Genomic DNA, 18,647 nt, shown 5'->3' with positions numbered 1-18,647 from the left:
CAATAGGCACCTAAAACATATAAAAGTGGTGTTAGAATATCTACCAAGATAAGTAGCCCCCTGAAAAATACTCTCCTTCATTATATTATGTATTGTTGACAGATTTTGGTGAACTGGAAAAATATGAAGAATTAATGCAGATAGAAACTAGGAAGAAGTGGGAGCAAGCCATGGAAGAAGAGATGGACTCCTTGATGCGTAACCAAACTTGGGACTTAGTCAAGTTCTCTGTAGGTAAAACAAAATTGGAAAATAAATGGGTTTACAGGTTGAAGGAAGAAGATGGAGGAAAATAGAGGTATAAGACTAGACTTGTGGTGAAGGGGTTTGCAAAAAAGAAAGTTACAAACTTTGACAAAAAAATTTCTCCTGTTGTTACAATGACTTCAATCAGAACTATTTTAAGTCTAGTGGCCACAAAATATTTTCATCTTGAGCAATTAGATGCAAAGGAAAGCTTTCTCCATGGGGATTTGGAGGAAGGAATATATATGAAGCAACCACAAGGGTATGAGGTCAAAGGAAAGGATAAATTAGTGTGAAAATTAAAGAAGAGCTTGTATGGTTTAAAACAGATTCCAAGGTAGTGGTATCTAAAATTTGACAGGTTTATGTTTGAACAAGGTTATACTAGATGTCACTTTGACCATTGTACTTATCTTAAAAATAAAAATGATGGAAGCTATATTATATTTCTATTGTATGTAGATGACATGTTTGTTGCAAGGTATAACATGCAGGAAATAAATGTGCTCAAAAGAAAATTGGATAATTCATTTGCAATGAAGGATTTGGGTGTTACAAAACAAATCCTTAGTATGAGAATAACTAGAGATAGGAAAAATCACAAATTAACATTGTCTTTGAGTAAGTACATAGAAAAGGGGTTGGAAATATTTAATATGTAGAATGAAAAACTAGTTAGTACACCGTTGGCTAGCCATTTCAAACTAAGTAATGAGATCTGTCCCAAGACCCAGGAAGAGATGGATTATATGTGTAAAGTTCCATATGCATCAACAATTGGAAGCTTAATGTATGCAATGGTATGCACAAGGCCTGATATTACAGATGTAGTGGGATTTGTAAGCAGGTATATGAAAAATCTAGGAAAAGAGCATTGGATGGCAGTGAAGTGGATTCTCAGGTATTTGGGAGGTGTCACAAATCAAGCATTATGCTTTAGTGGTTCAAACATTGCTCTACAGGGATATGTTGATGAAAATATGGCAGGTGATAGAGATAACAAGAAGAGAACCACAAGGTATGTGTTTACTGTAGGTGGAACAAATTCCAGTTTTCTTTCAAAGTTGCAAAACATTGTTACACTTTCAACAACGGAAACAGAGTATGTTGTAGCTACAAAGGCTAGAAAATAAATGATTTGGTTACAAAGGTTTATGGATGAGTTGGGAAAGAAACAAGATATGGGTAGGTTATACAGTGACAGCTAGAATGTCATTCATCTTACAAGGAACTCAAATTTCATTCCAAGACTAAACATATACAACTCAAGTACCATTTCATATGATCAGTGTTGGAATATGGACAGTTGAAGCTGGAAAAGATACACACTAGCCAGAATCCTATAGATATGTTAACAAAAGTTGTAACCATGGAAGATTGAGATTCTGCTCAGTTTCAATTAGTATTCAAGTATGATGATGAAGATGAGAAACGACCAGGTCCAAAGTGGAAGCATTTTCCAACAAGTGAAGAAATCGTGGAGTTGCGATAATCAACTCCAAGTGGGAGATTATTGGGTGTGTAGCCTGATTATCTTCCTAATTGTTTAGAGGTTTTTGTTTTAGCTGCATTGGATCCCCATTCATAATGGGGTGAGTACAATGTCACGTATTTAATTTCCATCAGGGGGGTCGAAGGGGGGCGACATCGAATTTTATGGGAACCCCCCCATGCGGGGATTGGGGGGCAGTGCCCAAAAGCTAAAAATAGATGAAAAGTTTACTTGTAAAATATTGTAATTTCTTATTCAATCGGGGTTGTTGATTGGGCTGATGATATGATGGTATAATTTATGTTAATTAAGGGTTTTTCCCCTATAAGGCAACTCTCAATTTATGAGAGAATTATATTGTGGTTGTGTATGATTATTTTTAGCGAGAGAGAGAGATGAGGTTGTGTGAGAGCGAAGAGGAAATTACAATGGCTATGTTGTAGGTTGTGTCTCTTCATTTTACTAGATAATATAAAAGGAAGGATTGGTTGTTTCTCCATGGTCATATCCAAAATTGGGTGAACCATGTATATTTGTATCTCTCTTGTTTTATGTGTTTATGTATTTGTGTTTCCACAATATTTTTTGTATTCCATTGCTTAGTTAATTAATTTCTAACATGTTTGATTCATTTTTTCTTCCTTATACTTCCCCTGTGACATCAATGAAATCAATTTTCATCTGTGGCAACATTATGTCCAAAAATTACCCCTTTCTTATTGATGAAAAAACCACTAGACATTGATGGCAATGAACTCCACCTATCATGTTGCTGGGAACTCCCCATGTCAAGTTTCTAGGAACTCACCCTATCATGTTGTTGGAAACTCCTCCTGCTTGAGCTTTCTTTTCTTTCATTACTATCTCTCTTTCAATGTCTAATTTCTCTCTATTTTTTCTCTATATCTTCAAGGTACGCTTTCTCTCCATGTTTGAAATCAATGGCAAAGGGACGTGCTAATTTTTGTCATTTGTCATACGATATTATAGTTGTGTCAAATGGCCCTATTTTTCATCTCTAGCATAGGGAAGGATGGGTGAAATCTTAGTGTTCCAAAGAGAAAACCAAAAGGAAGAGCATAATTCCTAAAGGATTAAAAGAGAGCCAAAATTTTGGAGTTTGAAATCACAGGGAAGGCCAAAAATCAGAGACCAAAATCAAAGGGAGAACTGAAATTAGAAGGGAGCTGAAATCCAAGAACAAGTGTCGAAATTTGGAGGCCGAAATGCCAAGAGGAAATGCCGAAATTCAAGTATAAAATGAGAAAGGAAGGTCGACCATCTGGACCTGATATCATAACATCAGAGAAGAAGGCATATCAGGATATCGAAGGTCAGAACAGAAAGGGACACAACATTTAATTTAAAAGGGACTTGAAATGACATGTCGGAGCAGGGAATATTAGAGCTGGAAGTTTGAAGGGTAGCTATATTGGAACATCAGAAGGCTATACCCTGGAGTGGAATGATATTGGAATATCGGAGTTTTGTAACTCCTTAAAAATTGAGATTCTTTAAAAAGCCCCGAGGTTGCTGAGAAAAGGAAAGGAAATCATTGAAAACCCAAGGACCAAAGGGCCTCTTTCTCTCTCCTTCAAAGAAGACATAGGGCAATAGATAATTGGCTCCGAGAAGTTGACGAGGCAGATGAAGTCAGTGTGACATGGTCGTACGATGGACATGTGGAAGTTAATTTTAGCATTTTCAAGGGCCTAATGGGGTAAATTTGGGTGACATGTGTCACCACTAGGGAGGTGCCATGTGGAGATGATGACATCAACATGGCATCATTTCAGAGGTTGACATTTCAGAGAAAAGAGATTTTGTAACCCCTGTTTAAATTATTTTATAAAAAAATTTGATGCAGTGAAGGGGATGTTAAATGGCATTTGGTCATGAGGACTCAGAGGACCAAGGGTATAGAAAGGGCAGAGCACCCAGGTGCTATGTAGAATATCGGAGGTCAGAGTTTTCAGAACCCCTTTGAAATTGCATTTTTGAAAAGGTCCCGATGAGAAGGGCTTCCAATGCGGATTGGCACATGGTCGTGAGAGATCCAAAGAACCCAGAGCGGAGAGAATATTTAGCACCTAAGTGTTATGAACCATATTAGGAGTTGAATATCAAAACTCCTATGTAATTTCTTTTTGAAAAATTTACGATGAGAGGGCTTCTGATGTGTTTCTAGCATTTAGTTTCAAGGGCCTAAAGAAAGGACACGGACCAAGGCTGAGAACCCAAGTGCTATGGAGCTCATCAGGAGAGGGAGACATCGTAACTTTGTTTTAATTTCAAATTTGAAGAACTTATGATGAAAAGAGCTCTGATGTGTTGATGGCTCATGGTTGTGGGAGACTTAAAGGAACCAAGGGAAAAAGAGAAAAAGTCAAAGGGAGATAGGTCCCTGCTAGTATACCAAATGCATTAGCACCAAAGCGTTGAGCCTATGGTCATAACACCCGATCCCATAGAGGAGAAATGGTAAGAGGGCCAAACTCAAAAGGGGGTTAAGTCATCAGAACTTTGTGAATTCGTAAGACTTTTCTAAAGAAATTTACAATGAAGGAAGGCTCTGATATTGTAGCACTCAAGTGCTATACCAGTAGTCCCAAGAAGTGGTCCCATGGAAGTAAAACAATAGGGGCACTAAGAGAAAAGGGGCTAAGAGCATCAAGATGATATGATTTTGTAACGTTTGTTTCAAATGGAGTTACAATGGATTAAGGCTCTGATACTGCAACTTCCCAAGTGCTATATTGGTGGTCACATGTGGTGGTTCTATGGTATATGAAAAATAAGAAGCTAAGCACAAAAGGGACTGTGACACAGGCAAGTTCCCTCTACAGATAGAGGCAACCCCTCTAGCCCTAGAGTGGGTCTAGTCACTACAAAGACAATACCAAAGAAAATTTCCTTAGAAAGATGGTGTTATGAAGGCCTAGCTTTAGATCGACATTTGATGAAGTCCTCATCGTGTCGCTCCAGCTCTTGTTCTTCTAATCACGTGTACCTGAAAACAACATGTAGAGAGACACCACAAATGTAATAGGAAACAACCAAAAAATCTACTTGAAGAGTCAAGGAACCTCAAGATATCGATATACAATTTCAACATGCGATATAGGAAACAAGCTATTGATTTGTATTAATATAAATCAAAGTGAAACTTACAACTGAGCCTTGACATCATAAGTCTCCTCGAAGAGTCCCGTTGGCATGTCTCCGTAAGCATTTACTTGTGAACCGTCTCCCAAGGGAACAAATGACTCTCTCTTTAATTCAAAAGATTGATGCTAGAAAGTTCTCAAACCAACTCTACTCAAACATCTCTCAAGCCAAAATACATGTGAGGCTACTTCCACACTCCAATAATGCTCTCTACCTCTACTCCTCTCTTAGAAACCTGAAGCTACCAAATTACATCTAGCTATCATCCAGTTACATCCAAGCTAGCTGATCTCATTCATGGAGGAGACATTTATAGGAGGGAGAGGTTCCATAAGAGATGGGAGGAAGAGCTTATCTGTTATAAGAAGAGCTTCGGCGTAAATCACTTATAGAAAGACCTTTGTCGACGCGTTTTGAACCAACCAGTGTGGTTCATCGTTAGGACAAGTTGAAGAAACAGATCCAGCTTAGCAAGTTAAATAGTCTGAGCAGAGACTCCAATGGCTAAATCGACCAACGGCTAATTTTGACCTTCGGACCCAGGTCAAATTATTATTCATTAATTTAATATTATTATTATTTTTAATATTAATACATAAAATATTTTTAATGGTTAGTTTTAAAAATTAATTAATTAATATATATATATATATATATATATATATATATATATATATATATATATATATATATATATAAAGTTATAATATTAGGTTATTAATATAAAAGTTAGGATTAAAAAATAAATAAAATACTTTTAGTGGTTAGTTTAAGAAGATAATTTACTTATTTATTTAAATTATTTAATAATTATTGTTAATATAAAACATATAATAATATGTTGTTAAGGACGAGAAAAATTTAGCTTAAAAAGTAATTTATTAATAATATATATATATTTCAATTAAAATCATAAAGTTAAGGTAAAAATATAAATAAATAAAATAATTTAAATGGTTAGTTAGAATAGGTAATCTATTTAATTTAATTTAATTATTTATTATTATATATTAATAATATAATAATTTTTTTTAATTAAATTATTTATTAAATATAATTATATTTAGTAATATAGTGTTGATATAATTATTATTAATATTAGTAGTCAAATTATTATTTATTAATTTAATATTATTATTATTTTTAATATTATTATTATTATTATTTATGGAAATAAGTTAAATTAGGTAAAATATATAGATAAATAAAATACTTTTAATGGTTAGTTTTAAAAAACTTTAATTTAATTTATATTATTAATATATTATATTATTAATATAATAATTATAAATAAAAAAATTACTTATATTATTAATAATAATAATAAATAATTAAATTAAATTAAATAGATTACCTTTTCTAACTAACCATTTAAATTTCGGCCTGGAGTATGCCGTAAAACTGCTTCTGCTTGGCTAAGAGCTCGTCTTCCTCGGACGTAAGGAAACAGGTTAACGGCCCAAGACCCAGAGGCATCTGGCAGGAGTGAAAGCCTGCTCCCTTACGGACCACCAGCGGGTTATTACAGGTGGCGTGGTTTTCCTTGATAACGGTGATGAGTCAAATCGACATTCGCGGATAGCAGCCAGAGATGGTTGTCCTCACTGTTGGTTTGACACCTGAGTTTGATAGGTTTTGCCACCTTCGGAAAAAAACCATTTAAATTATTTTATTTATTTATATTTTTAACCTTAACTTTATGATTTTAATTGAAATATATATATATATATATATATATATATATATATATATATATATATATATATATTACTTTTTAAGCTAAATTTTTCTCGTCCTTAACAACATATTATTATATGTTTTATATTAACAATAATTATTAAATAATTTAAATAAATAAGTAAATTATCTTCTTAAACTAACCACTAAAAGTATTTTATTTATTTTTTAATCCTAACTTTTATCTTAATAACCTAATATATATATATAATTATTAATAAATTAATTAATTAATTTTTAAAACTAACCATTAAAAATATTTTATGTATTAATATTAAAAATAATAATAATATTAAATTAATGAATAATAATTTGACCTGGGTCCGAAGGTCAAAATTAGTCGTTGGTCGATTTAGCCGTTGGATTCTCTGCTTAGACTATTTAACTTGCTAAGCTGGATCTGTTTCTTCAACTTGTCCTGACGATGAACCACACTGGTTGGTTCGAAACACGTCGACAAAGGTCTTTCTATATGTGATTTACGCCGAAGCTTTTCTTATAACTGTTATGGATCACAGAAGTCTCAATTCAACAAGAGCTTATCTCTTAGGGAGGTTTCACAAAAGGTGGAACATTTATCCCAAAGGAGAGAGGTGAGCTCATCTGACCCAGCAACCAGTCCTAGGACCGCCCATGAAGCAGTTTCATCTCGAAGCTTCGTCGAGTTGTTGAAAGACTTTCCAAAAGTAGATCTTCGCGGATGAAACATAGGGACAGAGCGATGACTTTGCTAGGGCTAGTGCAAACTTGATCATCATCGTGGGTAGGACAACTTCTGACCTGCGATGACCCAGAAACTTAGGTAGAAAGGGGTTTGCTTCAGGGATAATGAACTGAGACATTCTTCCTGAGATCACAAGGAAGGTATTGACACATAATTGGCAACATGACATAGAATAAATGTCAGTAATATGGACTAGCAGTATCCGGGATCAGGGAATGTGGGGTCGGTGACAAATTATTGTGTAACAGATGCCCCCTAAAGCATGAAGGCCAAGAGAGTGGGAGGGGTGAAATGCTTTACGAATCCATAACCGAAATAGAAAATCCTCACGGAGAACCTGCAGACGCAAGTACAACTGATATCTCTAATACATGAGTACATAGTGAAAGGAAATACATGTTTATAAGGCATGGGCGCAACAATCCAGAAGATAAACATAAATGGTCTATGGTATGGACGCAACCATCCAATCAGAAAGACCACAAAAAAGACTTAGGTATGGTCACATCCATCCAATCAAAAGAGTCATGTATGAATCAATCCACGCAACCTGGACTTGGGTAATCTGAGCCAAGGGTCTTGAATCCCAACCTGACCATGGTACAGTTTCTAATATATGAATAGATGTGTTGAAGTCAAGCATACTAGAAAATCACTTGATTACCGGCCAATGATGTAAACCATTAACAAGCGCGAGAGAGACCACCAGTAATGTCAATGGTTCTCAATGTACTGCTAGTACAATCCACAAAGTGTGAAGAATGATCTGAAGTTGAACGCTTGTGAAATCACTCGATCGAATACCAATGATGCAAGCATGTCGTCAAATGCGAAGAAATTTCCATTGAGGCATGCAACCTCTATGGTACTAGAAAATAGTCTCTAGATCAACTTCCCGGATAATGAGCTGAAGTCGACAGGAAGCGATCGATCAAAGGATAATGTTTCCCACATCATCGACGTGACACAAAGGAACAAGATGAATGTGGATGAGACAAAGAATCTGAGGAAGGTGTGTAAGGCTACAAACTATAGAAGGATTAAGCTCTTGAACATATCAGTGACATGACTCTAGAATTTGGCAGCATTTTGGTACCAAGGGATCAAAGGTCATGATGATGTAGCAAGGATCAGATGGAATGAGGCAAAACGAATAACCCAAAATCTGGAAGGCCAATGATAGAATGAGGATATCCCAACCCGACACGAATTAGAAATAGTGTTGATGTCTAAGAGCGACAAGCTGCCTTAACAACCAATAGAATGTTTCCAATTCCCCCCACCATTTCTGGCGAGTACCCAATTATTTTTGAAACACAAGCTTGAAGGGGATAGCATATGCTTGTAATGTAAGTTCATCCTTCAGACAAATTTGACCTAGTGATTTTTAACAAGCCCTAGGAAGGATAAGCTCAGTCTCGTCATGGTGACAAGTCCAATGTCATAAGGGTTTAACGAGTCTGACACAAGTAAAACTCGGAGTCTTTTTCATGTTTAGAGAGTTTGAAAAAGACACAAAAAAGAAAAGTCCAAGGGTCCCTTTTCGTAATTTTTTCCCTCTAATCTGAAAAGGTAGAAAACAATACCCAAGGGAACCTATTGACCATGAGAGGTCAACGTATAACTTTTTTGTAAGTAACCTATCCCAGTCCGTAAAAGGGGTAAACTTATACTAGGTAGATGATGCTTCACAGCCTTTAATGAGTTCAAAGCGACAAGAGCTCGATACTATTTTCATTTTTAAAGGGTTGGAAAAGAGTTGAAAGCACACCTCCCATTTTTATTCTCTTTAACGAGCCAAAAAGGGAAAAAATAATTGGCAAGCTTTTCATTTTTTACGAGTCATAAAAGAGCTTAAAGTTGACTCGTCCTGGAGGAACGAGTGGTATAAAGGGTAGCAACTATTTTTGGCAATGGAGGAACTGCTCAAAACATGTAATGGTCAAGAGGTTGCAGTCCCTCAGGAAAGGAAAAATAGCCAAGTGAAAGCATATGATCGGCCAAAGAGATGGTGGTGATGGGATGAAACAACTAAGGCTCATATAGCTGATAAAAACGGAAATCATGAGATGTAAATCAGGTATGAGTTCATTTTTACACAAGCTTGAACCATGGAGAACTCTGCTTGGATTCGGTTTCATGTTTACACAAGCTTGAAATGAAAAACTATGCTTGCTATAAGTTCGCATGCCCCCAACATAATGACTCAAATCGAGGTACATGCCCCCCCAAGATTCATTTCATTCAACTAGGTGGATAGAATGAAGGTTCACTTTCAAGATTGTGGAAAGACTCGACTGGGATTTTACAAGATCTTAATCAAAGACTTGATTTGGAAAAGGGAGTTGTTTCATTTTTTAATGAGGTTGACACAGTAAAAGAACTATCCTCAAGACCCTTGTTTTAGTTGTTAATGAGGTTGACATAGGAAGAAACTATCCTCATACCCTTGGTTTCATTTTTTAATGAGGTTGACACAAGATCAACAACTATCCTCGCCTCTTGTTTCATTTTTTAACGAGGTTGACACAAGAAAAGGAACTCTCCTCATCTCTCCTTGTTTCATTTTTTAACGAGGTTGACACAAGACCAGGAATTGTCCTCGTCTCTTGTTTCATTTTCTAATGAGGTTGACACAAGAAAAATGAACTCTTCTCATCTCTCCTTGTTTCATGGCTCCCAAGAGGTCTTCACTAGATGGAAGAACCACGCTTTGAGAGGAATACATGTCATTTGGTACCAAAGAGAGATCGGGTTCCAATGCTCCCAGTACATAATGTACTATACCATCTATGTGATCATCAGTAGATGCGGAGACGGAACGGGTAGCCACATAATTGACCTGTGGCGGGGAAGATACTACTTGCAAACAAGAGCCGATAGGGGATGATGGTTGCAAAGGAGGCGCCTGGTGACCAATGAGAAACAATTGATCAATAGTCACAATTCTTCCTTCGTGCGGAAAACAAACCACACGGAAAAGCGAAGAAACAAGGGCTCCTATGACATAAACATAGTCACTTCCAAGAAGAAGACTGAAATCTAACAAACCTTGGACTACCATCACGTCTATATAGATGATCTTTCCTACCAAAGTAATAGGGAACTTTGGAAGGATCCCTAAGGGTTGACTGGTTCCTCCATTGAAGGTCAACAGATTCTGGGTGACAGGCACAAGTTGTGGGGAGCCCAAAGCTTGCCAAGTAGTGGAAGACATGATGCTAACAGATGCACCTTCATCCAATAGAGTTCCAGGTACTACCATATTATAGGCTTGTACTATGATCTAGAAAGGTACATAAGATGGGAGGCGGAAAGCAATCAAGTGACTCCGATCGAAAGAAACGACAGAACTACTTGGTGGGGGTATCATATGATTTCCCCCATGCTCGGCAGGAATAGAAGAAGGACTCTCTTGAACATCCGGGATGGGAGGGTCACTCTTTGATTCATGAGAATATGAGGAGATGAGAAGAACATGAGCAGTATGATCACCACGCTCTTCTGGGACAGAGTGAGCAACTGGTGGTGAAACCAAGTCGACACTCTTTCCGACCAATGGTTGGTTAGGAAAAAACACAAGAGAGTCAGGTTTAGGAAGAGCAAGATGGGCAAGAGATGAATCCAATTCAATCTCTTTACCAACCGAGGGAGCGTTAGAAGAAAGCCTCTGATAATCAACAGGAAGTTGGGGTTGAGGAGCTGTAAGGTTTTCCAAAATTTTGGAAGCTTTATCCATAAGGGGACAACGGCGGAGAATATGCTCTCCTTCACATAACCTACAAGAAAATATAATATTCCCTTTCTTCTTACCATTGCTAGCCAAGATTGCAGCATTGACATGATCTCCAGAGGTTGATGGGGAGGGTCAATCCAGATTTTGAGACCATAACTCTAAGACTCTAGGAATGCCAGGACAGTCTCGGAGGAGATGGTCGCCCTTACACAACTTGCAATGGAACATGACCTTTCATGGAGGATCAGAGGGTTTGCTGATAGGAGGTGCATTTGAAGTAATAGCCACACAGTCGGCCCCTTGCTTAGTTGACTTCTTCTTCTTCTTCTTCTTAACCTCCTGGTTACTAGATTTGAAACTTTCACCAAGCGAAGTAGAAGAGGAAGGTGAAGAAACAAGGGAAGAAGGTGAGGGGTCAACCTTAGAATCATCATGTTGTGGTTCGAATGAAGGAGATGGCGGGGCAGGAGTTGAGACACTTAGGATCACTAAGGTGGAAAATAACCAGACATGTAAACCAATTGCTAACCTAGGGAGGGACAATGTTGCCATATAAGGAGCACCAGTGTTTCCAAAAGGAAGGAAAAGGACCAAGATTCCCTTCTGAGGGGAACCCTTGACTGGTAGACTCCAGAAATGTTTCCATTGGAATCGACTCTAAAGAATTACTAAGGAAGTCAACTTTTACCTGGAATATTTCATGGGAAGTTAATTTTAGAACACTGAAACAAAACTTTGCCTTTCATGTTCTAAGAGTCGAGAAAAGGACGAAAGGTGAATCTATCGCTTTCGATTGGAAATGAGCTCAAAAGGACAAGCACGTGGATGATACTTTTACTTTTAAAGAGTCGAAAAGGAATGAAAGTGATTGCTCTGGAACTCTAGGGAAAAGGTTTACCAAACAACCATGAACTGCAGAATACCTCTTGGCGAACCAAGAAGTACGAGCAGGAAATCTCCCCGAATGTTGTGTTTGGTGTATCACGTTTGAAAGTCGGTTGACTCGATTTCCTATGGATAACATGATTTCAACCTAGTGGGGTCTCCCATCATATACATGACAGTCCAGGGAGCACAAGTCCGTACTAGCACTTATCGAATCACAAAAGGAGGAGTCACCCAACCTTAGTGAAAGCAACAACCACTAGATTTAACAATGACTGAACATGTCTCTAGCCTAGACCTCTAGACATAAGCATTAAGTTTCAATGCTTCCTTAGGTTAATTCAATATATTTTAACAGTTTATCTTGAATTAGGTCTCGTTTTTAAGGCCCTACCGAATGTATCCTCAAAACTCCTAGAATGCAACTAAATGAGCAAAAAGACCATTCTTGTTGGATGAACAACTAGCTAAGGAAGAGTGAGAGGTTCAATGCATAATAGCTGAATGGAAAGAAAGCAAACCGATCAAGGAAAAAGGAATGCTTCTACCATTTACTCAAACTTGCAAGCAGTCTAAACTAGAAAATGAAAAACACACTTTTTTTTCTTTTCAATGTCTTAATCTCTAGAATCTACTAATGCAAAAATCGTCTTTAAAATATTAATACAAGATGAATGCATTTTTTTATTTTTTCAAATAAATGATAAGCAAATAAATGCAAAATGAATCAAAGACTCAAAACTAAGGAGATATTTCTTTTTGCAAAACTGGAAAGTTGTCTCACTGACTAGGAAGCAATGTGATCTATGCCAAGTGAAGGAAGGAAACCGCACGAACAAAACATGAAAGTTTGGTAACCAAATGTCACATACCAATCAAGAAGATGACAAACAATGAATAGGAAGAAGCCTCAAACAAAGTCAGAGATTATGCCAAGCAAAGTCTAAAGATCCCAATGAATGAGTGACCTAAGTAAACCAATCATTCAAGAAACCCTAAGGTAATTAGGTCACCCGGTTCAAGAGGAAGGATTTCAAAATACTTGAAACCAGGAATTGAAAATCTTAACAACCAACACTTTTGATACAATAAAGAGGCAAAAAAACAAGCTTAGAGGATAGAACATGCTAGCCAATCAACCAATAAACTTCAAAATTTGAAACTTACAGGAATCGTCGCAAGTATAAAATTAGCAACATGCACTGACAACAAATAATCGCACCCCTCTAACTAAACACTTTGCGACATTGTTGTGAAACTACATCAGTTAGTTGTGCCGAGTCGATTTTAGGACTTGTTATGACTGTTAGGCAATTTAATCACGCCGAACAGTAAAAGACGCAACCCAGAAAACAGTCGCAGACGCGACTACTTCGCGACTGTCAAAAAATAAACAGCAATGACCTCAGATCAAAGGCAAAAAACAAAAGTTTGGCTGAGGGAAGGCTAGATCTATCACTCATGAGAGTGGGAAGACTATAGGAGTAGTCCAACAACTTCCAGAATAGAGCATGCTACCCAAACAATAAGGGAGACAATAAGCAAACAAAACCAATCAACACAAAAGACAAAATACAAGATCCCCAGTATGGTCGCCAACTTGTGACATAGGCAAGTTCCCTCTACAGATAGAGGCAACCCCTCTAGCCCTAGAGTGGGTCTAGTCACCACAAAGATAATACCAAAGAAAATTTCCTTAGAAAGATGGTGTTATGAAGGCCTACCTTCAGATCGACATTCGATGAAGTCCTCGTCGTGTCGCTCCAACTCTTGTTCTTCTAATCACTTGTACCTGAAAACAACATGTAGAGAAACACCACAAACGTAATAGGGAACAACCAAAAAATCTACTTGAAGAGTCAAGGAACCTCAATATATCGATATACAATTTCAACATGCAATATAGGAAACAAGCGATTGATTTGTATTAATATAAATCAAAGTAAAACTTACAACTGAGCCTTGACATCGTAAGTCTCCTCGAAGGATCTCGTTGGCATGTCTCATAAGCATTTACTTGTGAACCGTCTCCCAAGGGAACAAATGAGTCTCTCTTTAATTCAAAATATTGATGCTAGAAAATTCTCAAACCAACTCTACTCAAACATCTCTCATGCCAAAATACATGTGAGGCTACTTCCACACTCCAATAACACTCTCTACCTCTACTCCTCTCTTAGAAACTTGGAGCTACCAAATTACATCTAGCTATCATCTAGTTACATCCAAGCTAGCTGATCTCATTCATGGAGGAGACATTTATAGGAGGGAGAGGTTCCATAAGAGATGGGAGGAAGAGCTTATCTCTTAGGGAGGTTGCACAAAAGGTGGAACAACTATCCCAAAGGAGAGAGGTGAGCTCATATGACCCAACAACCAACCCTAGGACTGCCCATGAAGCAGTTTCATCTCGATGCTTCATTGAATTGTTGAAAAACTTTCCAAAAGTAGACATTTTTAGGTGAAACACAGGGACAGAGTGACAACTTCGCTAGTGCTAGTGTAAACTTGACCATCTTCGCGGGCAGGAAAACTTCTAACCCGTGACAACCCAGAAACTTAGGTAAAAGGGGGTCTGCTTCAGGGCTAATGAACTGAGACATTCTTCTTGAGATCACAAGGAAGGTATTGACACATAATTGGCAACATGACACAGAATAAATGTCAGTAATATGGACCAACAGTATCCGGGATCAGGGAATGTGGGGTCGGTGAAAAATTACTGTGTAACAGGGACTGAGGCATCGAAATTTTGGATTTTCGTAACACATTTTAAATAAAGTTACGATGCACCTCGGCTCCAAAATTGCACCATGAAAATGTTAAGAGATGTATTGGGCTATGATTGTGTACCACAGATGTAATAAAGGGGTGGATGGGTTTGAAAATATGTCACGGGGCACCTTCAATGCCACCAAACCTGATCACGGCTAGCTCCAAGAGGGGAAGTTTCGCGTTGTTAAAGGGAGAAAGCAACAAGCGAACTGGTCGGTAATCGTAGAGGGATTACCGTGACCCGATTAGAGGCAATCAAAGGAATTGGAATTGGAGATATTTTTTTGTGTCCATCATGACACCTCACATTTCTCATTTTGAAAACTTTTTTTCATTTTAAAGAAGAGAATCGGATCTGTTTTGTAATCATTAGGCCATTCACATTCTTAGGTAGTTGTGTTATTCAAATAGTTGTAACGTTTGAAGATATTTTGTAAGTTGTTTTTCTTTGGTTCTCCCTATAAAAAGAGGGAAGAAACTAATTAGAAATGTTCCAAAATTTTAATTTTAGAGGCCTGAATTCTGTCTTTTCAGAGATTCCAAGTTCTGTTTGCAGAGAAAGAGGTTCCAAGTTTTGGTTCAATTGCTTGTTCATGAGGTGGTAATTGTTATACAAATTTCAACAGTGTTGAACTTGTGATATGGACTCCATTTTTTAATATTAATGAAGAAGATCTGGTGATTCCAAGCATAGTAATGTGTAGTATGTGTTCTTCCTCTGTATGTCATTTCATATGTGTTTCTCTTCCTCAGAAATTGTGTAAGTAGTAGCTATTGGATTCACTTATAAATCATGGATTTACTTATGTTATATTGTAGCAGACAATACCTATGAGATTACAGATTTACTATGTTATACTGTAGTAGAATGTACCCATGAAATATTGAGCTGGAAACCTTAAAATGCGCTCCATAATTTCTGCATTTCATTTCCTTATTCTTTCATAATTCTACTGGGATTTATTACTTAGGATTTTGGGTCTGTCCAACCCTCTATGCTGAATTTTTTCCTTACTTTCCCCCTCCCCATCTTTACTGCAATGACAAACTGAGTTTCATTTACTATGCATAGGCCACCAAACTTGGACATTTATTCTTGGGACGATCTATATTGCTTATGTGTATGCTTGAATCTACCTCTATGAAAGGTAAGTGAACTAGATTTAAAATAATTTTTCATTTATATCTTGAGAAACAATGAATCATCTTCAAGAGAGACTAAGATGTCTTGGGCACTGACCTCTCCTCAACCTAGGGGTTGTCTCTAGTAGCTACAACATCTTCTGGTATCGTTGTCGGGGACTGATTCAGAAGATTTTTTCTTGGATACGACATTTTTTACATTCACTCTGTCGGGCGAGCAAGGGAAGTGTGGGTTGAAGATCTCTCACCTTGACGACTCCACTGTTTGTATATTTATTTGACTATCTTCGCTTTTAAGAAGCCTCATACTCGCTCTGATACTTTCCAACAGAAAAATCCTCTCGTATTGACCCTGAGAAGATCATATCTAGAAGGATTTGAAAAGAAAGGACCCATGTTACTCTAGATATCGCAATATCTTCTTGAAGTGTCGACTTCCAACTCTCAAAAAGCTAAGATAAACTGCTCTAAGTCCTCCTTCAAAGCTTTGGAATATTTCGAAGAACATTTCCAACTGTTTGACTCATTTTCCTCCAAAGTTAAATCTGAAGAATATTTTGTCAGTTTTCCTCCTCTCATATTCCATATCTTCCCAGAACTTGAAGAAGTCAAATATATCCTCATAAATAGTCCCACTCATAGCTATGCTAGCACGTCTTCTCAGATCCATGGTAAACCCTCTACCACCTCCATTTCAAAACATGGTTGTCCCTAGTTTCCTACTTAATATATATGCTCCACTTAACTTTCCTCAAACTCTGAATGGTATGCCACAAGATTACCTTAAAAATATGCCAAGGTTCATTGGAGAGGATGATATTTCAGCCCAAAAACATATAGAGAATTTCTGCCCATTTGCTGAGAATCTGAATGTAAAACATCTTGATGTAGTGTTGAGACTCTTTGTTCAGTCTTTGGATGGAGAGCCCAGGAAATGGTTCAAGACTCTACCAAATTCTTAAATTAATACTTGGGAGGATAATGAGAATGCTTTCATGCATAAATGGGGGGGAGAAAAGGGACTATGGCTATATTCTTAAAAAATTTAATGCAATGAAGAAAAAGCATAATGTAGATGTTTCAAAAATTATAAGGAGGTTCAATAAATTATATAATAGTCTTCCTGCAGAAATTAAGACTCCATAGGCTACTACTAAAATGGTTTGTGTTGCAGCCTTTGAACTAGATTTTGGGTTTACCCTCAGAGAAAGAAAGTCTCGTACTCTGGACCAAATCCAAATAGATGCCCTGGAAGTTGGAACAAATTTCACCTCTATAAGGAAATGGAAAGAGAAAGTGGAATATGGTGACAAGAGGAGAGGAAAGGAAGAAGCTATCTCTTCAAGTATGGTAAAGGAAACTTAGGAAAATAAGTTAGAAGTGATGAACAAGTTAATAAAGAATTTTTCTAACAAACTGGTGAAATTGGAGTTGGAGGTCAAAAATTCCCCTCGACAAAGTCAGACAACTCTTAATAGAAATTTTAATCCTCAATACAGGAGACTGACTATGCATCTCTTGCAATGGGAGAGAAAGGATCAACAAGATCATATTAAACCTCCTTTGTACCTAGAATATGATCCATAAGAGAATATTGAAGAAACCATAGAATTTCAAGAAAATCAGTTTTCTTCTTTCTCAGAGGGAGAAAATGAAATAGAAGTCAATGAAGGAGAAGGGGATGATGTATAGGCCCCACTAGATGATGATGAGATAGATATTCATTGTAACCAATTTGTTGACTTCATGAAACCCTAGTTGCACAAGAAATATGATATCATGTCATCCAAGGAAAGGTCCAAGGGTCAAGATCAGAATGTAGAAACTCTTCATACAAGTTTCCCCAAGCCAGCAGATAAAGGGAAGAAACCACTCAACCTTGTCCCACCAACCAAGAAAGAATCCTCCCATCCCATTTAAAATGGGTCTGGAGCCTCCAAAACATAGAAATTTCCCCCACTGAAGGTGATACAAGAATCATCAAATTAGCTAAAGGAGTTCCTAGGGAATACAAACAAAGGTACCTAGACCTTTTTAAGGAGTACATCGATGTGTTTGTTTGGTCATATGATGATTTGAATACTTTTTATCCTGGCATCATACAACAAAAAATTCCTTTAAAAACTAGGATGAAGCCATATAAGCAGAAGCACAGGTATATTAATCCTTTGTTTCTCTTATCAATTGAAAAGGAGGTGAAAAAATTATTACATGCTAAGATAATTGTGATGTTAAGGTACTCCGATTGGGTAGCAAATTTGGTTCTTGTCAGGAAGAAGAATGGAAAAATAAGGTTGTTTGTAGATTTCAGAAATTTGAATAAGGCCTCGCTGAAAGATAACTATCCTCCACCTAAAATGGATTATATTATGCAGAAACAGGTAGGGTCTGCCCAGGTGTCCATGATGGATTGTTTCTATGGATATAACCAAGCCACATTACACCCTGAGGATCAAAAGAAAACAACTTTTGCTACACCATGGGGAATTTTTATGTATGCCAGAATGCCTTTTGGCCTCATAAACATTAAAGATACTTTCCAGAGAGCGATGGATATATCATTTTTTGGAGAGAGATAAATTCATAGTAATATACTTGGATGGCATAGATTTTTTCTCCGATTCAAATGAAGAGCACCTCAAGCATTTTCAGATCACAATTGTAAAATGTAGAAGGTATGGTCTATCCTTAAATCTTAAGAAATCACAATTTGCTTTAAGTGAAGGGAAGATTTTGGGTCA

This window comes from Pinus tabuliformis, chromosome 7, assembly GCF_031772625.1.
Source record: "Pinus tabuliformis cultivar Carrire ecotype Pingquan chromosome 7, CPIR1, whole genome shotgun sequence".
Classification (NCBI taxonomy): Eukaryota; Viridiplantae; Streptophyta; class Pinopsida; order Pinales; family Pinaceae; genus Pinus; species Pinus tabuliformis.
The sequence above is the reverse complement of the archived record's forward strand: the minus strand, read 5'-3'. Positions refer to the sequence as shown.